Source organism: Gossypium arboreum, chromosome 8, assembly GCF_025698485.1.
Source record: "Gossypium arboreum isolate Shixiya-1 chromosome 8, ASM2569848v2, whole genome shotgun sequence".
Lineage (NCBI taxonomy): Eukaryota > Viridiplantae > Streptophyta > Magnoliopsida > Malvales > Malvaceae > Gossypium > Gossypium arboreum.
In genome coordinates this window covers 20,130,414-20,156,116 of record NC_069077.1, presented here as the reverse complement: position 1 = coordinate 20,156,116, position 25,703 = coordinate 20,130,414, and the positions used below count along the sequence as shown (strand labels likewise).

Below are 25,703 nucleotides of genomic sequence, written 5' to 3'. Positions count from 1 at the left end.
AGTGGCGGTCAGAGAGGATCTAAAGATGCTACAACCAGATCTGAGGCTCGTGCTCCTGCTAGAGCTTACGCTATACGCGCATGCGAGGATGCTTTCTCGCCAGATGTTATTACCGGTACTTTTACTCTCTTTGATACTAATGTGATTGCTTTGATTGACCTGGTTCTACTCATTCTTATATATGTGAAACCTTAGCATCCAAAGAAGACTCTCACCGTTGAGTCTCTCGAGTTTGTAATTCGGTGTCAAATCCTTTGGGTCGTTACGTGCTTGTCGACAAAGTGTGCAAGAAATGTCCCTAGTAATCCGAGGTTCTGTTTTCCGGTGATTTGATGCTTTTACCGTTTGACGAGTTTGATGTTATCCTCGGTATGGATTGGTTGATCAGTACATGATGCAATTGTAAATTGCAAAAGAAAAACTATCGATTTGAGGTGTGTAAATAACGAGATAATCCGAGTTGAGTCTCATCGACTTGAATAGGTTGCCACCGTAATATCATCAATGTTGGCTCGTAAATATGTAAGAAAAGGGTGTGAAGCATACCTTGCGTATGTAATTGATGACAAAGAGTTGGAAAAGAAGCTCGAATGTGCGCTGGTTTGTGAATACCGGATGTTTTCCGAAGAATTACCGGGTTTACCACTGCTCGGGAGGTAGAGTTTGGCATCGAGCTTGTACCTAGGACTACACCGATTTCGATAGCTCCGTATCGTATGGCACCAACGGAATTAAAGGAATTGAAAGCTCAGTTGCAAGAGTTGACAGATAGAGGTTTCGTTCGACCAAGTTTCTCACCTTGGGGTGCACCAGTATTGTTTGTGAAAAAGAAGGACGGAACCATGAGGTTGTGCATCGACCATCGTCAGCTGAATAAGGTGACAATAAAGAATAAATATCCGATGCCGCGCATTGATGATTTGTTTGATCAACTAAAGGGAGCCTCAGTGTTTTCAAAGATAGACTTGAGATCGGGTTATTATCAGTTGCGAATTCGAGATTCAGATATACCCAAATCGCTTTTAAGCGAGATACGGTCACTACGAATTCTTAGTGATGCCGTTTGGGCTCACTAATGCCCCCGATATTTATGGATTTGATGAATCGAATTTTCGACCGTATTTGGATCGGTTTGTAGTTGTATTTATCGATGATATTTTGGTCTATTCGAGAAATGAAACCGATCATCTTTGAACACCAGGATTAGTGTTGTAAATTTTACGGGATAAGCGGTTATATGCTAAGTTCATGAAGTGTGAGTTCGGTTAAGAGAGGTTAGCTTCTTGGGTCATGTGGTATCTCAGACGGTATTCGAGTTGATCCGAACAAAATTTCTACCATACTTAGCTGGAAGCCTCAGAAATATTACCGAGGTTCGAGCTTTTGGGACTTGCCGGTTACTACCGACAGTTTGTAAAGGTTTCTCGATGATAGCCACACCAATGACGGCTACTTCAAAAGATGTTAAGTTCGAATGGACGGAAAAATGTCGAAAAGTTTTGATCAACTCGAAAACTTATTTGACTGAAGCTCCGATTCTAGTGCAGCCCGAATCAGGCAAAGAGTTTGTCATTTATAGTGATGCCTCCCTACTTAGGTTGGGTTTCGTATTGATGCAAGAAGGTCGAGTTGTGGCCTATGCGTCGAGACAATTAAAGCCACGTGAGAAAATTTATCCGACCCATGATCTTGAATTAGCTGCCATCGTATTCGCTTTGAAAATATGGCGACATTACTTATTTGGTGAGAAGTGCCATGTATTTTCGGATCACAAAAGTCTCAAATATTTGATGATTCAAAGAGACTTAAATCTGCGACAAAGACGTTGGCTCGAGTTGTTGAAGGATTATGAACTTGTCATTGACTATCACCCGGGAAAGGCTAATGTGGTTGCGGATGCCTTAAGTCGTAAATCACCGCTTGCTTTTCTGACGATGAATGTACACTTGTCCGTTCTATCCGACAATGTGTTAGTAGCAGAATTAAAGGCCAAACCATTGTTGATTCATCAAATTCGTGAAGCTCAGAAAGTCGATGATGAATTGGTTGCAAAACGGGCTGAATGTGTTCCGAATATGGAATCAGAGTTTCAAGTTGATGATGACGATTGTTTGAGGTTCAGAAATCGTTTGTGTGTTCCAAGAAATTCAGAACTCATTTTGATGATTCTGAACGAAGCTCATTGTAGCCGAATGTCAATTCACCCGGGGAGTACGAAATTGTACAACGACCTAAGACGTCAGTTTTGGTGGCATGGTATGAAACGAGACATTTCCGATTTTGTCTCGAAGTGCTTAGTATGTCAGCAAGTGAAGGCGGAACATCAAGTGCCTACTGGTTTACTTCAGCCGATCATGATACCTGAATGGAAATGGGATCGAGTCACGATGGATTTTGTATCTGGGTTGCCAGTGTCAGCAAGTAAGAAAGATACGATTTGGGTTGTTGTTGATAGACTGACTAAGTCGGCTCACTTTATCCCCGTACGCACGGATTTTTCAATGGATAAACTAGCTGAATTGTATGTTTCTCAGATTGTGAGATTACACGGGGTACCTACTTCTATTGTGTCGGATAGAGATCCGAGATTTACCTCACGATTTTGGAAGAAATTGCAAGAAGCTTTGGGTACCAAGTTGCATTTTAGCACCACTTTTCACCCCCAAACCGATGGTCAATCCGAGCGGATAATTCAGATACTTAAGGATATGTTGAGATGTTGCATCCTCGAGTTTAGTGGTTCATAGGAGCGGTATTTACCTTTGATTGAATTCGCTTACAATAACAGTTTTCAATCAAGTATTAAGATGGCACCTTACGAGGCTTTGTACGGTCGTAAATGCCGTACACCATTGTTTTGGACTGAGCTCGGTGAAAGTAAAATTTTCGAGTTGATTTGATTAAAGATCTTTGAATGTAAAGTAAAAGTAATCCGTGAAAGTTTGAAGGCGACCACGATCGTCGTAAATCGTATGCGGATTTGAAACGAAAAGACATTGAATATCAGGTGGGAGATAAAGTGTTTCTTAAAGTTTCGCCTTGGAAAAAGATACTCAGATTTGGCCGTAAGGGCAAGTTGAGTCCGAGATTCATTGGGCCGTACAAAATCTCCGAACGAGTTGGTCCAGTTGCGTATAGATTGATTTTGCCCCCTGAACTTGAAAAGATTCACGACATCTTTCATGTTTCGATGCTTCGACGTTATAGATCTGATCCGTCACACGTAATTAATCCATCAGAGGTTGAAATTCAATCCGACATGAGTTATGAAGAAGAGTCGATTCGTATCCTAGCTCGTGAAGTGAAAGAGTTACGAAACAAAAAGGTTCCTTTAGTAAAAGTGTTATGCCTCAAACACGAGATAGAAGAAGCTACTTGGGAAACCGAGAATGCCATGAAAGAACGATACCCAAACCTATTTACCGGTAAGATTTTCGGGGACGAAAATTTCTTAAGTGGGGGAGAGTTGTGACAGCCCTAAAGTGACCTTAGTCAGAAAGTGGTTTCGGGACCGCTAAACCGAGTCACCGAAGTATTTGAATGTGATATTTATTGTCTAGAATAGGTGAATATGAATGTGTGAAAGTTTTAAGCTTCGATTTAGTAAATTGCATGTGAATTTAGTCAATAGGACTTATGTGTGACACTTTTGAAATGTGATAGGTTAATCTATAAGGATCTATTAGTGCATGTAATCAAAAAGGATGGGTTTGCATGTCAAATTACCCAAAATTAGAGCTAGTGGCCGGCCATGCTATGGGGTGAAACATGTTGTAAACATGTTTTGTTAGTGTGTTATGTTAGAAAGAATAAAATAAGAGGTTAGTAATAAAATAATGAAAAGAGTGGGGTGATGAAAACAAAGTTGTCTCATCCATGCCCCCCCTCCATTGCCGTGACTAGAGAAAGAGGAACAAAAAAAAAGAGTTCATTCTTTGGTTCTTCTTGGCCGAATTGAAAAGAGGAAGAAGGGGATGAAGCAATCGGCCATCTTAGGTGAATATTAAGGTAAGAAAGTTTATGCTAGTCCTTGAAATTTTAGTTGATATTGAGTGAGTTATCAAGTTATTTTTGGTAACCCATGTTGAAATTTTGATTTTGGATTGAGTAAGGTTTTCGGCTATGGAGATTAATAAGGGTGATGGTTATGTTTCATGCTAAATCTAGATGAACAATAGTAGATGCTTACACCTTGATATTTATGAGTTCCTTTCTTGGTTCTACCTTAGATCCATGAAGTATATTTTCATTTGGTGTTGTTGGAGATTTCGGTCATGGGTAGAAAAAAGGAACTATAGATTTTGAGATTTATGTTAGAAGCTAATGAGTGAGAGTTGGATGAATATTAGGAGGTTATAATTCATGGGATTATAAGCTTGTAAGCTTGATGATGAAATTTATGCTTTGTGAGGGTAAATGGTTTAAAAGGAGCATTCAGCCATGATGTAAGATTATGATGAAGTGATGTTAAATGCTTTGAATATTGAGTATATATTGTTATAAGTTGAATTTGAGGTTTGTTAAGTTGTCTTTGTCATTGCCGAATGTGTGTATAGTTAAAGAAAACTTGTTAAAGTGCTTAGTTAAGTGATATTAGGTTAATGATATGTGTATCCGGTCATAAAGGTGTACATGAGGAAATGTTAGATTAATTGTGTTAAATTGCTCAATGTGATTAAAAATGCGTATGACCATTTTGTATTTGAGCTAAAGGTGGCCATATGACCTATCAAACTCCTTGTCATATTCGGCCATAAGCTAGCATAATGAGACTTTAATAAGTTAAATTTGTTTGAATTAGCTCAAGAGCAAAGGGGAACTAAATCCGATAAAGGGAAGGAAAAAGTGGTCGAATAGCCATCGAAATCGTTCGACAACATCCGAGGTAAGTTTTCGAGCAATGAGACTTAGTTTATGATTTGATTAAGTCATGATGTATGAGCATAACAAATATACGGTGATATGATGATTCTACTTGAATTATATGATGAGTTAATTAGTCTATACGTACGACGGTAGCCGTATGTGCATAGAGATCGTGTCATAAAGCAAACTAAACCATGCTGTTTGTATGTGGCTAGTGAGCCGAAAATGGGAGTGCTTAATACGTGACTTGTGTTTGAACTCTAATTATGAAAATGAGATATAAATGTGTCATGATTTATTGATATGTGCATGAATATTCGGATGATAACCGGGCTAAGTCCCGAAGGCATTTGCGCTAGTGACTAGTTCCGGGCTAAGTCCCGAAGGCATTTGTGCGAGTTACTATATCCGGGTTAAGCCCCGAAGGCATTTGTGCGAGTTACTATATCCGGGCTAAGTCCTGAAGGCATTTGTGAGAGTTACTACATCCGGGCTATGTCCCGAAGGCATTCGAGCGAGTAGCTATATCCGGTTAAATCCCGAAGGTACCTGGCTTGGGAATGAGCGATCTTGCTGTAATAATTTCAATTAATACGCTCGTAAAATCCCAGCGATGAGGTATGTTTCGTATATGCATTGAATTGGTTGATTCCTTACAAATAGTATTCGTTCAGTCGATAAATGAGCTACCGGCCTTTGGCTAAATTGATCTTTTGTGTATGAATATAAGGGTCGGTAATGTGAAGTAAGTATGATATTGAGAATTTGTGCATATGAAATTATCCGTTTAGCCATACGAATGTTATACTTTAGTTGTGTCTAATTTCATGGCTCAAAACTTACTAAGCATTAAATGCTTACTCCGTTTCTTTGATTCTCTGTTTTATAGATTTTGGTTCGTCAGCTATCGGACTCGGGATTGTTGAAGTCGAAGTCGTCCACACTATCAAAGCCCTTTTGGTACACTTTTGGTTGAACTTTGAAATGGCATGTATAGGACTACCCTTTTTGATGTTGGTCATGTACCTTTCGGTATTGTACAAATTTGGATAGCCATGCGAAAATGGCTTATATATATTTTTGAGCATAATGTTATAATCATTTTGTATGTATATGGTTATTGAGAGGTGTGGATATGCTTGGCAATGATTGGCCATTGGAATGGTTAATCACGATCATACTTTGTGCTATATATGCTAAAGGGTTAGTTGAATCATGGAAACTATGTAATAGGTAAAGTCTACCTTAAAGGCAGATGCTGACAGCAGCAGTGGTGTGAATTTGAAAAATCACTAAAAATAGTAGGAATGGAATTAAATAGTGAATAAATTATGTAATCGAACCTTGATGAATATACTTCCATATGGAAGAAACGAAACGGTCATATGAGTCGTATTTTAAGAGATATTTAAGTTTTCGTGGGACAGGGCCAGAGCGATTTCTGGATCCCCTGATCTGAATTTGGAAATTCATTATAAATTAACCAGAGATAATTAGAAGTCATTCCATATATGTATAGATTCCTTTTTGAGTCTAGTTTCATTAGAAAAAAACGGAATAAGTATTGAAGCCCTGTATAAGGAGTTATCTAAGTCGCAATGTAGGAAGGTCAGTGTAGTCGAACCCTGTAACAGGGGAGACTTTAACTAATAAACTGTACTAATTGGCTCAACCAAAAATTCTAGAAAAAAATTAGGGGATAGATATATGTGTCTAGTTTCAGGGAAAAATTACAAAACTGATTTTTGAGTTTTGGAACTCAAGATATGATTTTTAAGGTGACAGTGATGCAGTTAGCCAGCTGTCTGGAAATTTTTAAAATGGACTGTGAACATACATGAATTATGTCTGTTAGCACCTCGTGGTCGCTTCCTACAACGTTCTCGGGTACGGGGTGTTACATTTATCCTTATGACTTGCCACTGATAATTATTTAGTGACATCTCTTCTATAAACTCGTAAGCCTTTTCAGGTGTCTTATTATTAATAGTCCCACCAGGAGCTGCGTTAATCATCTGTCTAGTCGAGGGATTTAAACCGCTGTGGAAAGTTTGAACTTGTAGCCAAAGGGGTAACCCATGGTGAGGGCACCTTCTCAATAGATCCTTGTATCTCTCCCATGCATCATAAAGTGTTTCTAAATCCATCTGCACAAAAGAAGAAATATCATTCCTTAATTTAGCGTTTTAGCTGGCAGAAAATGTTTAAGTAAAAATTTTTCGGTCATTTGTTCCCAAGTGGTGATTGACCCTTGCGGTAACAAGTTCAACCACTATTGAGCCTTATTTCTCAATGAAAATGGAAACAACCAAAGGCGAATGGCATCGTCAGAAATGCCATTGATCTTAAAAGTGTCGCAGAATTCCAGAAAGTGTGCTAAATGAGTGTTTGGATCATTGTCCTGCAAACCATCAATCTGAACAAACTGTTGTATCATTTGAATTGTGTTAGGTTTCAGTTCAAAATTATTTGCTGCAACAACTCGATTCAGTTCCTATTAATATAGGTTTAGTATAATCATACATAGTACGAGGAGCAGGATTCTGGTCTACTGGGTTTGCAACAACCAATGAAGGTAACGGATTATTTTGATTATCAGCCATCTCTACGGTTGTGGTTTGAATATCATCCTCTTGCCCTTCCTCTATGTATCGTAGGCTTCGCTTATTTCTCTTCGGTTTCTGCGAGCTATGCTTTCGATCTCACTATCAAAAAATAGAGGTCCTGACGGGTTTCTTCTAGTCATAAACTATAAAAACCAGCCAGAAGTAAATAAAAGAAAATTTAGTAATTTAAGCAACATAAAATTAAATTGCAATAAAAAAATGGCTAAAGTAATAAAAATTAAGCGTTCTTAATATCTTACTCCCTGGCAACGGCACCAAAAACTTGATGGTCGTTAAACTAACTAAAAATTTGACTTAAGGCAAGCGCCCCTATCGAACAGTAGTATAGTTATGGTGAGACCGGAAATATCGTATTCACGAGGACTAAAAGTACTAGTAATTACAATCTTTTTATTGTCTAGCCTAAAAATTTAGAGAATTTTTACCTACAACTAATTATCTAATTAGCTAAGATTACGACAGAGATTAAGGTTGGAAAATACTTTTGAAAAACCGATTGAGAAAACAATACCCAAGAAAGAATCCACCTAGACTTCACTTATTACCTTTGAATTAGATGATTTATTCACTTGAATTATTCCGTAGAAATCCCTGATTTATGTTAATATCCCTTTCGAGACTAAAAACAACTGACTCTAGGTTGATTAATTGAAATCTCTTTATAATTAAAACCCCTATAGTCGCATTAACTCGATCTATGGATTCCCTTATTAGATTTGACTCTAACCTGACAGATTTATGTCGTCCTATCTCTAGGATTACATGCAACTCCGCTTAATTATGAATGATTTACCCTTAAACAGGGACTTTTCCCCCATTGAATAAGCACATCAAAGACCTGAATTAATATCATGGAATATTAAAGCAAGGATTAAAATTCAAAATTAAGAATAAGAACAAGTATTTATCATATAAATCAAAGAGTAATAAGATTTGTCTTAGGTTTCATCTCCCTTATGTATTTAGGGAATTTAATTCATAATAATAATGATGGAAAACATCTCAAAGTATGGAAAACAAAAAAACATAAAGAACCCAAAGAACTTTTCGGAAATTCGATGGAAATCCTCAGTCTTGATGTAGATCCTGTTTCTGAGGTGATTCCGATGGCTGTTCTTGAGTACTTTTCTACCTTTTACTTTGCGCATCCCCTCTAATTCTCTTTTAGGGTGTTTATATAGACTTTCAAATGCCCAAAATAGCCCAAAATTAGCCTTTTCTGAGTAGAAATAGACTCGGGCTTGACAGGGACACGGCCGTGTGCCATTCCCGTGTGAAGGTGCTCAAACCCTGTGCAATTTTGACTCAGATTAATGTCGACACAGTCATGACACACGGGCGTGTGTATCACCCGTATGGAAGTGCCTGGGCTGTGTGAAACACTGATTTAGGCCCAATTTGTCCATTTTTGGCCCGTTTCTTGCTCTTTTCGCCATCCTAAGTTCTCCTAAGTATAAAACATGAATTTAAAGGATTAGGAGCATCAATTTCAATAAAACCAAGGAAAAATCATCATAAATATGCCAAACATGAGGTAAAAATAGGTATATATTATGTCTTATCACATATCTTACCACATAGGCGGTTAACCAAATTCTGTAATGTAATCTCCTCTAATTACGCTACATAGATGTTATAGGATTCTCCACAAAGACGAATATAGGATATGCCACGAAGGCTTAGCAAATCATGTAATTACCTATTTTCGGTAAAATCAGAACAGTGATTTCGGGACCGCAAATTCGATTCCGAAAAGGAGATTTATTTTAACATTATTTTATGATCTACAGTATGATAATAATGTCATATAAAAATTTCATAAAGAAAATTTACCGGTTACATGTTTAATTTGATAAAGGATCAAATTGCACAAAGTGCAAAAGTTAAGTTCTAATAGCTAAAGGGATTAAATAGTTATGGAATTCAAAATTTGAGATCCTTATATGAAAATATACCATTAAAAATACTTAGTTGTTATGGATGATGAATCATCCATGGAAAATAAAATAAATAAAAGGAGAAAAATTGAAAGATGAAAACAAATATAATAAATAATAAAATAATGAAAATATCATCATTTTTATCGTCATCTTTCCCAAATAAATATGAAAACCCAAGCCATAGAGAATGGAAGAAGGAGAAAACTTATTTGGCCAAATTAGGTAAGTATTCAAGTCCCATTTTTAGTAATTTTTATATTTTTGAGATCGAGATAACCTAATCTAGCTATTTTGGGGATTAATTTGAAAAGTTATCAAAGTATAAAAATATCGCCATGGATGAATATGCTGAAAATTTGAAATTTATGGTAGAAAATGAAAGGTTGTTGATAGATAAACAACTTTCGTAAAGAGAATTTTGATGAAAATGTGAATTAGGGACTAAATTATAAAGTTGTAAAATTTATGAAAAAATTCTAAATTTTTTGAATTACATGGCCTGTAAATGTTACATGTAAAATTTAGCTAGGCTTGGAATAATGATTAAATTGGATGAATTTCATTTTCCGAGCCTAGGGATGAAATCATCATTAATTAAAAGTTTAGGGACAAAATGATAATTTTGCCTAAAATGGGAATTGGATTGAATTGAGTATGGATTGTATTAAATTGATGTTAAATTCAATCTTATAGATCCGAATAGACCAAATTCAGAGTTAGAACGAAGAAAAGAGAAAAATGTCAAAATTGTAGATTTTATGTACACGAACAATTGTCGAGGTAAGTTCGTGTAACTAAATTGTGTACATTTATATGTTTGAATTAAATGTTGTGTATGTGAATTGTATAATTATCATGTATGTGAAATTTGTTTTATATCCGATAATGTTTGATAAATGTCAAGTCCTGTTTGAATAGGTGAAACTCGATGGATACAAGTTTTCCCGAATTGGTTGTGGTTTTGCATATGTTGCAGACAAAAGATAGCTCGAAACAAGTAATACCGTTATTAGCCCTCTCGAGCTTCCCGTTATATGGTTCAACGAGCTTTCTGTTATAGCTCTTTGGAGGTTCCTGAGAGGTTGTGATCCTACATTTGTTGTGGACACACCTTAGCTCTTATGAGCATCCCGATTAAAGGCTCTTCATGAGTTTCCCATTAAATTGGCTCTATGTGAACTTCTTGATAATGCTTACTTGAACTTCCCGATATTGGCTATCCAAAGCTTCTCGATATGGTTCTATGTGAAGTTCTCGATTATGGCTCTTATGAGTTTCCCATTATATAGCTCGGATAAGCTTCTCGAAATGGCTCTTATGAGTTTCTCGTTATATAGCTCGGATAAGCTTCTCGAAATGGCTCTATGTGAGCTTCCCAATGCAAGGCTCAATAGCGTGGTTCCCGATTATGTATCCTAATTAGGTACTCCTAGAAATGAATTGACAAATTTCTGATTTGTACACTTACCTGAGTATTCATCGATATTTCAAATAAATTCAACAGGTGAAATCCTGACATGAGAAAATATGAACACAAAATGAATTATTTCATGTATCTTCCTGAAATATATGAGTATGATGATACATGATATATGAAAGTATGAGATGGTGATATATGAACATGGAATGATGATACATGATATATGGAAGTATGAGATGGTGATATATGAACATGGAACTTGTTTGATGAATATGTTCATCTAAGATGATAGATTTGTACACTTCGAGTGTATTTTCTCGAGTTTCTATCGATATTTTAGTTGATTTAATGAGCAAAACCCTGACATGAAATAATTTGAACTTAAGACAAAATATATGAAAATGTACTTAAAATACATGGGTATGAATTATATAAATTATTTGAATTCATGATGTGGAAAATATATGTATATGAGAAATTGGTTATTGTTGAGCCCATACATGTTTCTTGATGTTTATATGAGATAGTATAACTTAGAAATGAACTATTACTCGTATGTATATGAAATAGATGGAAATGATATTACCTGATATAATGATGCATGATTTGGTTACTACATGGATGTGGATCATGTTTGATGACTTTGTTCATCCATGATTAAGGACTATAATATGTGATTACTTTGCTAACATGATGAAGATAAGTGTTGAGCTTGTGACCAAATTGGTTGGTAGTACCTTGCATGTTTATTTTGAATATAAATATATTTTATATTATGGTAAGTTAATTACCATGATATACGAACTTACTAAGCATTTCATACTTACCCTGTTTTATTTTTCCGTGCCTTATAGTAATTCCGAAGCTCATTGGATTGGAAGCATCGATGAAGATCACTCACACTATCTATCGGCCTATTTCGGTATATATATATGTATATATATATATATATATATATATATATATATGATAAATCAATTATGGTTATAATGGCATGTATAGGTTATTTAACCAATAATGACATGTAAATGTTTCAAATGAAACTAGCCATTGGAATGGCTTCTGTTGACATATTTTGATATGTTTATAAGTAGATTTATCATGTTTAAAGAATGAATGTGATCATACATATATGCATTTGACAAATAAGAAAATATGAATGATAGATTAACATGTTAATAAATCGTCATTTGAGGTACCTAAGGGTACATTGGTTGTATGTGAAATATGTCATGTTTAAGACATGGTTTGGACTTGTTTTAAATGCTTGGATATGATTTGTGAATGTGTAAAAGTGTTGGTCTAGGTGGATGACAATATAGGTGAGAAATGTGGCTTAGAAAATAGCCTATTTTTTTCCACACGGGTAGAGACACGGGCGTGTGTCTCAGCCGTGTGTGGCACATAGCCTAGCACATGAGCGTGTGACTTGGTCGTGTGTCCCCTGCATATTTAAAATGTCAAAACAGATACTCAGAATTTATCACACGGCCTGGCACACGGGTGTGTAGCTTGGCCGTGTTACCCTTGCACCTACACATGGCTTAGCACAGAGGTGTGACTTGGCCCTGTGACCCAAGTCAGAGAGTTACACGGCCTAAGACATGAGATTGTCCCTGGCCGTGTGAGCTACACGGCCTGATCACACGGGCGTGTGACCCCTGCACCTAGGAAAAAATTTTAAATTTCACAAAAGATTCTCTGAGTACCCAGTTTAGTCCCGACCTGATTTTAATGCATGATTTGCGCTTCGAGGGCTAATGTAAAGGACTATGCTCGAGGGCTCATGTAAGGGACTATGTGGTGAAATTTTATTGAAATCTAATATGAATACTAAAAAATTATGAAATATCTGTTATTTGTTTTGTAAACTTTGATAATACTCCGTAACCCTGTTCTGGCAATAGATTTGGGTTAGGGGTGTTACATTTATTGGTATCAGAGTTACAGTTTAGTTGATTCTCAGACCGAACATAGCATATTTGAAGTCTACAAATACATGTCATTATATAACTTGTGATAGTGTGATTTCTTCCGACTCTAATGAGAATTATTTTACTAATAGACAGAGATGCTTTCCAACCGAGTTAATTCCTATAACGTTGAAAGTGATACTCAAGTATCTGAGTAAAAATGATGCTTATGATGAATAGAGATTCATAAAGATATGAAATAAATGTTTTATAATGAACATGTTAATGATAAATGTTATGTTATATGTGTGTATATATGAAAGTTAAATTTTGAGGCTTTACGATCTCCACCCCCTCATCAGTACAGTTTTAAATAATGAAATTCAAAAGATTTATATTGATTTAGTTCACAAGTGTGAAATTGAAAAGTTCAATGGTTGAATGATTAATAATATGGTCAAAGCTGAGAATGAATTAGTAAGTAAAGATGGTTTTAAAAGAGACATCAGATTATTCTGAAGATTTATTTGGGATACACAATGTCACTGTTAAAGAAGAAATCATTATGAATAATTGACTTATTCAGGTATAGTATTTACGGAATGGATTAACTAGAAATTTCTCCTGAATTGGTTCCTTTAGTGAACTGAATAATGTGAGATTATTGATGACTTTAGTAGTCAGTGGAATGGTGATGAAGTTGCAAAAATATCTGAATACAGCTGTTATAATAGAATATATTACAATGATCTCTTCTGGGTATTTCGTATGTTTTGTTATTCTCAGAGAATACATAAGTAACTGTTCATGTTTATGTGAAATACTTATCATATAAAAAGGCTGGCCAATTATAATATTAGATGGAAATTATTGTAAGTCCGATTGATTCATGAGTAGTATTGCTCTATCTTTCTTTGTTTTTTTAAACAATTATGTTTGAGAGATGACTTGAAGATAAGATTTATATTATACTATTTCCATTTCTACTGGTTAAAGCTCTGAATTGCAAATATGCATATTTACACTATCTCTATCACGACTGTTTTTAGTGTGTACAAGCAATGTTATTCTTCCGAATTTTCTCTGGAAAATTATTATTCTTTTTATCATTCAATATACGTTATATTTTCAGAAATTTTTTATAGCTTCACATTATAGGAATTTAGTGATATGGATCTTAAATTATTGAAATTATATTATGACACTAGTTATTATTGGGATTACTTTTGGTTTTCTTATTCAATTTTGGAGTATGTTGAGGTATTATTCCATCTATACTGTTGAAATGTTGGCCCTATTATGGCACTATGGTTTTTAATTTATCTGATAATCTTGGTTTCGAAATAATTCAAAACTTCAGTGTTAATAGTTGAAATAGCTTTATTATATGATTTCTTTTTAATTTTTGTGAAAGGGTTTTCTATGATAATCACGTCAATATTACAATTATTACAGAAAGATGTAAGATTTGAATGGTTTGATAAATGTCAGTAAAGTTTTAACCAGATGAAAGCTCTGTTGACCGAAGCATCAGTTCTGGTTTAGCTTAAATCGGGTAAGGGATTTGTGATTTACAGTGATACATTATTGAATAGATTAGACTGAGTTTTGATACAGTAAGGCAAAGTAATAGCCTATACTTCCAGACAGTAAAAAACTGTATGAAAAGAATTATTTGATACATGATTTAGAATTCACAGCTATTGTAATTGCATTGAAATTCCCTGTAACATCCCTTACCCGTTACCGTCGCCGGAACAGGATACAAGGTATTACCAGAACATAACACATACCATTAAACATAACCGAGATATAAATATGTCATCCAATTTGATAGTGCATCGTATAACATATGTCTTGAACAATATTAGCCAACTTTAATGGCTTGTACAAAGTAGCTGGTCGAATACTGTAACTAATATTTTAAACCTAGACAAATATGACACGTAACAAAATAATTAAGCCTACTATACATGCCATAATTCAAAACGTTTAGTTCAAATACCCTAAAGTATGATAGTGCGGGTAGATCTTCACGATCCTTAACTCCCGAGCAAGCCGGAGGACACTATAAGACAAAAGAGAGAAACAAAGTAAGCTTATAGCTTAGTAAGTAAGTATGTAAATACTAATTAAAGAATCTAACATGTTTACACAACAATTCAAGTATATCTACTTTAACTTCACTATTCATTCCACTTTGATTAAGCTGTCTCTAAGGTCATATTCACTAAATAAATCATAACTCGAGTTACAAAACTCGAAATTTAAATCCGTAAAATTTCCTTAATCTAGACTCATAAAGCTTTTTGCTAATTGTTTTCTATAATTTTGGTTCAGCCGATTAGTACAGTTTATTAGTTAAAGTTTCCCTGTTACACAGCTCGACTGATCTGACCTCTGTTCACTACGAATTGAATTTCTCTCAGTACACAATTCAAACAACCCTGAAGTCTGTTTCATTTAAAACTAGTCTCAATAAGGAATTTAGGCATGTAAACTATATTTCTTAATTTGCTTTGTACAATTTTTAATGATTTTTCAAAGTTGGAACAGGGATCACGTATTCATCCTGAGCAAGTCACATACAATTGTAAATATCTCAAAATATAGAATTCCTTTGCTTGCTCTGTTTCTTTTACATGAAAGTAGACTCATTAAACTTTAATTTCACATCTCATTCAACTTCTAATTATACTCCTCCTATTTTTGGTGATTTTTCAAAATCACGTCACTGCTACCATCTAAAAACAGTTTTAATGCTAATTTCACTCTTTCACACATTCTTTATGCTAACCTCATTTTATCTTATATATGTATATACCACAAATCATTTTCACCACATTTCATTCACCAAAAGTGTAGGTCCAAACCACAATATCACCACAAAACCATCCCGTTGAACAATTCGGATCAATCCTCGATATTTAATGGTTTCAAGACACATCCCCACCATCATACTTCATTTAGTTCGGCTCTCTTGTACACATGGTGAACACTTAGTACCACTCATGCGACCTAGCCGATTTGTCTCGTAGCTCTCTTGTCTACATGGTGTCCTTCACTTGGAATCACGCATGCGACCTAGCTACATTTATCTTTCACGTAGCTCTCTTGTCTACATGGGATACATCTCGTATCACACATGTGACCTAGCTACTACTGAGGTGTCTCGTAGCTTTCTTGTACACATGATGTGCACTCAGCATCATACATGTGACCTAGCTACGCTCCTCTATTTCATTCGATCTCTCCGAATGTTCAACCGGATCTCTCTCTATATTTATTTCTATTCTTCCAATAGTCGATTTATATTTTAACATCAGCTAGTATATTTATATAATAGGCTGAAATATAAGAATGTACATGAAATTATTGTAATATTTACATACAAACTTACCTTGGTGCAAAATGTGGAAATTTTGCAATTTAGTCCAAAACTTTTTCCTTCCCGCTCGAGATCAATTCGCGTCTTTCTTGATCTATAATAACACATTTAGCTCATTTAATACTCATACTATTTATTTCAATCCAAAAATCACATCATGGAAAAATTACATTTTTGCCCCCTAACTTTTACAAAATTACAATTTTGCCCCTAGGCTCGGGAATTTAATTTCAGCCCTTATTCTTATGTTTTATGATATGCTGAACATTTTCTCTTCTACAACAACATCAAATTCTCACTCTATCATATAGTTATGAACAATAGGTATTTTTACCGATTATCTTGCTTTTACTCGTTTTCACTTAAAACCGAGTAGCACAAGTTATTTAACATAATTTAAAACCTCATATTCTATCATAAAACATCAAAATACACAAATTTCACCTATGGGTATTTTTTCCAATATGAACCCTAGGTTAAATTATTACTAGCATAAGCTTAATCGAGCTTCCGGATTCCAAAACGTAAAGAACATTAAAAGCGGGCTTGAAATCACTTACTATGGAGCTTGAAAATTGAAGAAACCCTAGCTATGGAGAGAGGAGAATTCGGCAGCAATTAAGGAGGATGATGATCAATTTTGTGTTATTTTTCCCATTTTATTTCATTTAATATCCAAATGACCAAAATGCCCTCCTTACTAAACTTTCAAAAATTCCTTCCATGTCCTAATTTTGTCCATGAACTTAAAATTGGTCAAATTGCTATTTAAGACCTCCTAATTAATATTCCAAAACAATTTCATACTAAAACTTCCGGATGCAAATTTTGCAACTTATTCGATTTAGTCCCTACTTTCAATTTAAGCACTTTAGGCATAGAATTTCATCACAATTTTTCACACAATCATGCAATCATATCATAGACCCCAAAATAATTATAAAACAATTATTTCTATCTCGGATTTGTGGTCACGAAACCACTATTCCGATTAGGCCTTAATTCGGGTTGTCACAATTCTCCCCCTTTTGAGATTTTCGTCCCCGAAAATCTTACCCAGAAAGAGGTTTGGGTCTGTTTCCTCATAGCTTCCTCGGGTTCCCACGTAGCCTCTTCTATCCCATGTCCGTGCCACAATACTTTCACTAAGGCTATACTTTTATTTCTTAACTGTTTAACTTCTCGAGCCAAAATCTTTATTGGTTCCTCCTCATAGGTCATATCCGATCGAATCTCAATTTCATTGGGAAATCACATGTGAAGGATCGAACGATAACGTCGCAACATTGATACATGAAACACGTTATGAATTCTTTCTAACTCTGCGGTAAGGCCAACCGATATGCCATTGGTACAATTCTCTCAAGAATCTCGACGGCCCAATAAAACGCGGACTCAACTTGCCTTTTCGACTAAATCTCGAATCTTTTTCCATGGTGACACCTTCAAGAACACTTTATCACCCACCGAAATTCAATCTCTTTTCTTTTAAATCTGCATATGACTTTTGTCGATCTGAAGCGACTTTCAAGCAATCCCGAATTACTTTTATTTTCTCTTGGTTTCTTTAACTAGATCAACTCAGTGAATCTGCTTTCTCACTAAGCTCGGTCCAATATAAAGGAGTCCGACACTTACGACCATACAAGGCTTCAGACGGTGCCATTTGTATACTTGATTGATAAGCTGTTATTGTAGGCAAACTCAATCAAAGATAGATATTTCTCCCAACTACCTCCAAATTCTAAAACACAAGATCTAAGCATATCTTGAGTACCGGATTACTCTTTCCGTTTGAACATCTGTTTGTGGATGAAATGCGATACTAAAGTTCAATTTTGTACCCAAAGCTTCTTGTAACTTTTTCCAAAATCTCGAGGTAAATCTTGGATCTCTATCGATATTATAGATATAGGTACTCCGCAACTTCACAATTTCAGCAATATATAATTCGCTAATTTATCAAGTGAGTAATCGGTGCGTCTTGGTATAAAGTAGGTGACTTTGTTAATCTATCAACCACTACCCAAACAGCATCCTTCTTTTTAGGAGTTAAAGGCAAACCGGTTACAAAATCCATGGTAATCTTGTCCCATTTCCACTCAGCACCATTACGGTTGAAGTAATCCTGAAGGCACTTGATGTTCACTTTTACTTGTTGAGATCAAACACTTGGTTACAAATTGAAATGTCCCTTTTCATACCGCCACCAATCTGACTTCTTTAAATCATTATACATTTTTGTGCTACCGGGATGAAGCGATAAACACCATTGTGCGCCTCATGTAATATTTTTCGAATCAATTTATCGTTTTCGACACACATATCTGTCTCGAAACATCAAGCAGTCATCTGGTCCAACTCGAAAATCTGAGTCGTAATCTAATTCGCATTGAGTTCTCTTGATCCGCAACTCACTATCATTCTTTTGAGCATCACAAATCAACTGGAGGAATAATGGTTTAGCTCTCATCTCGCTAAGATTGACCCATCATCGACAATGCTAACCCGTGTTCATGGCTCTCAAAGTAAAAAGAAATTTTTACGCTCAAGGCGCCAAGAACTACATTTGCTTTTCCGGATGATAATCAATCACTAGATCATAATCCTTTAATAATTCAAGCCATCTTCGCTGTCGCAGATTCAGATCCTTTTGATTCATCAAGTACTTCAAACTTTTTGATCAAAAAATTCGGCATTTTCACCGTACAAATAATGTCGCCAAATTTTCAAGCAAAAACAACAATGCCGCCCAAATCATGTGTAGGATAGTTCTTCTCATGCGGTTTTAAGCGTCTCAAGCATAAGCTACCACTTTACCCTCTTGCATCAACACACATCCAAGGCACATCAACGATGCATCACTATAAATTACGAACTCCTTTCCCGACTCGGTTGTACTAAAATTGGTGCTTCATCAATCGTGCTTTCAACTTTTCAAAACTTTGTTGACATTTATCAGTCCATTCAAACTTAACATTCTTTTGCAACAACTTAGTCATAGGAGAGGCAATCATCGAAAATCCTTCAACAAAACGTCTATAATACCGGCTAAGCCTAAAAAGCTTCTAACCTCGGATACATTCTTGGCGGTTTCCAATCAACGATCGCAGAAATCTTGCTTGGATCCACCGAATACCATCACCGAGACTATATGTCCCAAAAATCCGACTTCACGAAGCCGAACTCACTTTTACTAAACTTGGCAAGCAGTTTCTTTTCTCTCAAGATCGCAATATAGTTCTCAAGTGTTCGGCATGTTTAGACTCATCTCGAGAATAAATTAAAATGTCATCTATAAACACTACTACAAACTTATCCAAATATGGTAGGAAGATCCTATTCATTAAGTCCATAAATATAGCTGGAGCATTTGTTGTCGAAAGGCATCACAAGAAACTCATAATGTCCATACCTTGTCCTAAAGGCGGTTTTCGTACATCGACTCCTTAACTCTCATTTGGTAGTAACCGGACCTCAAATCAATCTTTGAAAACACTGTGGCCCCTTTAACCGATCGAATAAATCATCAATCCTCGGCAATGGGTACTTATTCTTTATAGTCACCTTATTAAGTCGACGGTAATCAATGCAAAGTCTCATTGAACCATCCTTCTTCTTTACGAATAATACAGAGCACCCTAGGAGAGAAACTCGGTCTCACAAATCCCTTGTCTGTTAACTCCCTGAATCGAGCCTTCAATTCTTTTAATTCAGTTGGAGCCATTCTATATGGAGCAATCGAGATCGGTGCGATGCGGCAACAAATCAATGGCAAAATCTATCTCTCGTTCGGAGGCAACCCGTGCAATTCCTCCGAAATACATCCGAAACTCACAGACTATCGATGCTCGATTCAAATTTCATTGAGGCAACTCAATATTCATTACATAAGCGGATAAGCTTCACACCCTTTTTCATGTATTTACGTGCGGACATATGCGAAATCACCATAGGCAATTTATTTGATTCATCTGTTTCAACCCACGAATTTCTCCATTTTCACATTTCAACTCTAGTGTCTTTTGTTTACAATCTACCTTAGCATCATACAATGTTAACCGGTCCATTCCCAAGATAACGTCAAACTCACCAAATGGTAACACATCAAGTTGGCCGGAAAAGCAGTGACCTTGAATCATTAATGGGCAATTCTTGCAAACCTTGTCAACTAGCACATATTGGCCTAAGGGTTCGACACTTTAATCGTAAACTCATAAATTCAACAGCAACTTTTTATTGGATACTAAATTCATGCAAATATAGGAATGAGTGGACCCGGATCAATCAATGCAATAACAATAGTATCATAGAGAGAAAATGTACCAATAATGACATCGGAGATGATGCATCTTCTCGCACGTATAGCATAAGCTCTAGCAGTGCTCTAGCTTCGATCTTGCCGTTAAATCTTTCATCACAGTTTACTACTAGTCCCACCCCAGTATTTCTCGGTGGTCTACCTCTACTAGCGGTGGTATTCATCTAGCACTCAAATCTTTCTTCTTTAACTTTCTCCGGACAATCTCTAATAAAATGCTCACGAGAACCGCTTTGAAACAAGCTCGCTCGGTCCCCAACACTCACCATAATGTTGCTCGCCACATTCTTCGACACTCGGGCTTTTAGGTCACACATTACCCACACTTGCCACCAAGTAGCTTGAGCTTTAGACCCGAATATGCTCTACCACGATCTCTGTAAATCCCCAATTGAAACCTGTCATTCGAGGGTTTGTCTCTTTGGACCTCTTTGGTTGAGATTGAAATGGCTTGCTTATCTGTCTTTTTCGACATCTCGAGCCTCAATAGCACTTTTCTTCTTTCTTTGTTCAATTCTTTGGCTTTAAGAGCTCGATCAACCAATACTACAAATTCTTTCAACTCCAAAATTCCTACAAGCACTTTAATATCCTTATTCAGCCCATCTTCAAATCTTCTACACATAATAGCCTCGGTGGACACACATTCACGGGCATACTTGTTGAGTCTTACAAATTCGCGTTCATACTCTACTACGGACATTTTCCCCGCTTCAATTCAAGGAACTCTTTCCGTTTTGATCAATAAATCGCGACTTATGTATTTCTTTCTAAATTCTTCTGGAAGAAATCCCAAGTAACTTTTCTTTTGGCACCACTGCAACCAAAGTCTTCTACCGGTGGTAAGTCAATCTCTCAAAAGTGATACAAGACACTTTAAGCATTCCTCGGGTGTACATGAGAGCTCATCAAATACACGGGTAGAATTTTCAAGCCGAATTCCGCTTCGAGGATCATCATCGACCTTTGCTCTAAACTCTTTACCCCTTGTTTTGAATCTTGTCAACCGGAGGCTTGTTCATTCTTACCAAATCTATACCTTGAGCAGCCTGAGGAATCGCCCGAGGTATAGGAGGGGTGGAGGAGGTTGAGCATTTGGATTTGCTCGAATAAATTCAAGATACCAATTGTTCATCATTTGGAGAAAGGCATCCCGAGCCTCATCTCCTTGTCTCAATGTCTCAGTCTACTTTCCACGGTAGCGGTCCCTTGTGAGGGAGCGGCGTATTATTAGCAGACATCATCACCGCAGTTCCTTCAGGATCCATTACTATATTAAAACAAAACACGCTTTAGAATAATCGAGTCACCACACTATCACAATATTTTTATGGCATGTATAGCTAGACTTTTACACACACTTTATTAGTCCGAGAACCAACTAAACTATAGCTCGATACCACTAAATGTAACACCCTTACCCGTTACCATCGTAGGAACAGGATACAAGGTATTACCGAACATAACACATACCATTAAACATAACAGAGATATAAATATGTCATCCAATTTGATAGTGCATCGTATAACATATGTCTTGAACAATATTAGCCAACTTTAATGGCTTGTACAAAGTAGCTGGTCGAAAGTATCAGTAACTAATATTTTAAACCTAGACAAATATGACACGTAACAAAATAATTAAGCCTACTATACATGCCATAATTCAAAACGTTTAGTTCAAATACCCTAAAGTATGATAGTGCGGGTAGATCTTCACGATCCTTAACTCTGAGCAAGCCGGAGGACACTATAAGACAAAAGAGAGAAACAAAGTAAGCTTATAGCTTAGTAAGTAAGTATGTAAATACTAATTAAAGAATCTAACATGTTTACACAACAATTCAAGTATATCTACTTTAACTTCACTATTCATTCCACTTTGATTAAGTGTCTCATAAGGTCATATTCACTAAATAAATCATAACTCGAGTTACAAAACTCGAAATTTAAATCCGTAAAATTTCCCTGAATCTAGACTCATAAAGCTTTTTGCTAATTTTTTCTATAATTTTGGTTCAGCCGATTAGTACAGTTTATTAGTTAAAGTTTCCCTGTTACACAGCTCGACTGATCTGACCTCTGTTCACTACGAATTGAATTTCTCTCAGTACACAATTCAAACAACCCTGAAGTCTATTTCATTTAAAACTAGTCTCAATAAGGAATTTAGGCATGTAAACTATATTTCTTAATTTTCTTTGTACAATTTTTAATTATTTTTCAAAGTTGGAACAGGGGATCACGTATTCATCCTGAGCAATTCACATACAATTGTAAATATCTCAAAATATAGAATTCCTTTGCTTGCTCTGTTTCTTTTACATGAAAGTAGAATCATTAAACTTTAATTTCACATCTCATTCAACTTCTAATTATATTCCTCCTATTTTTGGTGATTTTTCAAAATCACGTCACTCCTTCTATCTAAAAACAGTTTTAATGCTAATTTCACTCTTTCACACATTCTTTATGCTAACCTCATTTTATCTTATATATGTATATACCACAAATCATTTTCACCACATTTCATTCACCAACAGTGTAGGTCCAAACCACAATATCACCACAAAACCATCCCGTTGAACAATTCGGATCAATCCTCGATATTTAATGGTTTCAGCACACATCCCCACCATCATACTTCATTTAGTTCGGCTCTCTTGTACACATGGTGAACACTTAGTACCACTCATGCGACCTAGCCGATTTGTCTGTAGCTCTCTTGTCTACATGGTGTCCTTCACTTGGAATCACGCATGCTACCTAGCTACATTTATCTTTCACGTAGCTCTCTTGTCTACATGGGATACATCTCGTATCACACATGTGACCTAGCTACTACTGAGGTGTCTCGTAGCTTTCTTGTACACATGATGTGCACTCAGCATCATACATGTGACCTAGCTACGCCCTCTATTTCATTCGATCTCTCCGAATGTTCAACCGGATCTCTCTATATTTATTTCCATTCTTCCAATAGTCGATTTATATTTTAACATCAGCTAGTATATTTATATAATAGGCTGAAATATAAGAATGTACATGAAATTATTGTAATATTTACATACAAACTTACCTTGGTGCAAAATGTGGAAATTTTGCAATTTAGTCCAAAACTTTTTCCTTCCCCGCTCGAGATCAATTCGCGTCTTTCTTGATCTATAATAACACATTTAGCTCATTTAATACTCATACTATTTATTTCAATCCAAAAATCACATCATGGAAAAATTACATTTTGCCCCTAACTTTTACAAAATTACAATTTTGCCCCTAGGCTCTGGAATTTAATTTCAGCCCTTATTCTTATGTTTTATGATATGCTGAACATTTTCTCTTCTACAACAACATCAAATTCTCACTCTATCATATAGTTATGAACAATAGGTATTTTTACCGATTATGCTTGCTTTTACTCGTTTTCACTTAAAACCGAGTAGCACAAGTTATTTAACATAATTTAAAACCTCATATTCTATCATAAAACATCAAAATACACAAATTTCACCTATGAGTATTTTTCCCAATATGAACCCTAGGTTAAATTATTACTAGCATAAGCTTAATCGAGCTTCCGGATTCCAAAACGTAAAGAACATTAAAAGCGGGCTTGAAATCACTTACTATGGAGCTTGAAAATTGAAGAAACCCTAGCTATGGAGAGAGGGAGAATTCGGCAGCAACTAAGGAGGATGATGATCAATTTTGTGTTATTTTTCCCATTTTATTTCATTTAATATCCAAATGACCAAAATGCCCTCCTTACTAAACTTTCAAAATTCCTTCCATGTCCTAATTTTGTCCATGAACTTAAAATTGGTCAAATTGCTATTTAAGACCTCCTAATTAATATTCCAAAACAATTTCATACTAAAAACTTCCGGGATGCAAATTTTGCAACTTATTCGATTTAGTCCCTACTTTCAATTTAAGCACTTTAGGCATAGAATTTCATCACAAAATTTTCACACAATCATGCAATCATATCATAAACCCCAAAATAATTATAAAACAATTATTTCTATCTCGGATTTGTGGTCACGAAACCACTATTCCGATTAGGCCTTAATTCGGGTTGTCACATTCCCGACATTATCTGTTTGGTGAAAATACCATATATTTATTGATCATAAAAGTTTAAATTATCTAAAGTCACAAAAAGATTTGAAACTGAGACAGTGTAAATGGTTTGAACTACTGAAAGATTATGATTTGGTAATTGATTATCATACGGAAAAAAGCAAATGCAGTTGCAAATGTTCTGAGTAGAAAGTCTCTGTTTGCTTTGCGAGCCATGGATATCCAATTGTTATTGTCTGATAATGAATTAATTTTAGTTGAGCTTAAAGTTAAATTGATGTTTTACAACAGATCTGTGAAGCTCAGAAAAAGTGATAATGAGTAGTAAGTTAAATGAGTATAGAGTAAGTCAACTTCTAATTTAGAATTTCAAAATGGATTTGATAATTGTCTGTTATTCAGAGGCAGAGTCTGTGTACCGAAGGATTTGAAACTTGCAACACCCTAAATTTTTTAATTCAGAATCTATGAATTTTGACACAACTGGGTTTCTGCTTCAGTGGTTAAGTGTTCTGGGTGTGTTTGTGGTATTTTTCCTGAATAAAGCCTTAGCCTTGCTCAGTAGGCTTATGTTTAATTGTTGGTAAGTCTATAGCAGAATGGGTCCGCTGGTCTGGTGGTTAAGTGGAGTGTTAGTGTGTTTGAGGTCCTGTGTTCAAATCTCTGCGTAGGCAATATTTTTGTTCGGCTCTGAGAGAGAGAGTTTTAGTTGTGTTAGACGCCTGAGTAGTGGAGAGTTTGGTGGAGGGAATTAAGGGGAGTTGAGATACAGGGTTATCAGGATTTTTCATTTGGGATTTCTTTTTGCAAACATTATGTTCTCTTTTCTCATTCTCTGCTGAAATTCCCATCTCACTCTCCTTATTTTTCTTTGAGTTTTTTTTCAGTTTGCCTTCGACTGTTCTACGTTGTTTTCGCGGGTTTGGTAAGTTTTCCTCATCCTTTTCGTCGTAGAACTATAATGATTGATTAGTAATGTGTTTATTCTGCTATTAATGACGTAGGAGGAGGTTTTGATTAGTGATTTTAGTATCTCTGGTGTTAGTGGTGTTAACAGAAGTTCCTTTGACGGCGGTAAGTCAAGTTTCCGCTAGTGTTCTATTGTCGAGATCGTTAAATTAATTTCTAAATCAGTATTGGATTCT

At 35.8% G+C, this 25,703-nt stretch overlaps 1 non-coding gene across 1 annotated transcript; it reads left to right on the top strand.

Annotated features, from left to right (window-relative positions):
• The first annotated feature begins 6,939 nt into the window (after positions 1-6,939).
• On the top strand, positions 6,940-7,046 carry LOC128279916 (small nucleolar RNA R71). The gene has a single exon (XR_008270101.1). It is a non-coding gene; the product is annotated as a small nucleolar RNA R71 (small nucleolar RNA).
• Positions 7,047-25,703: the final 18,657 nt, after the last annotated feature.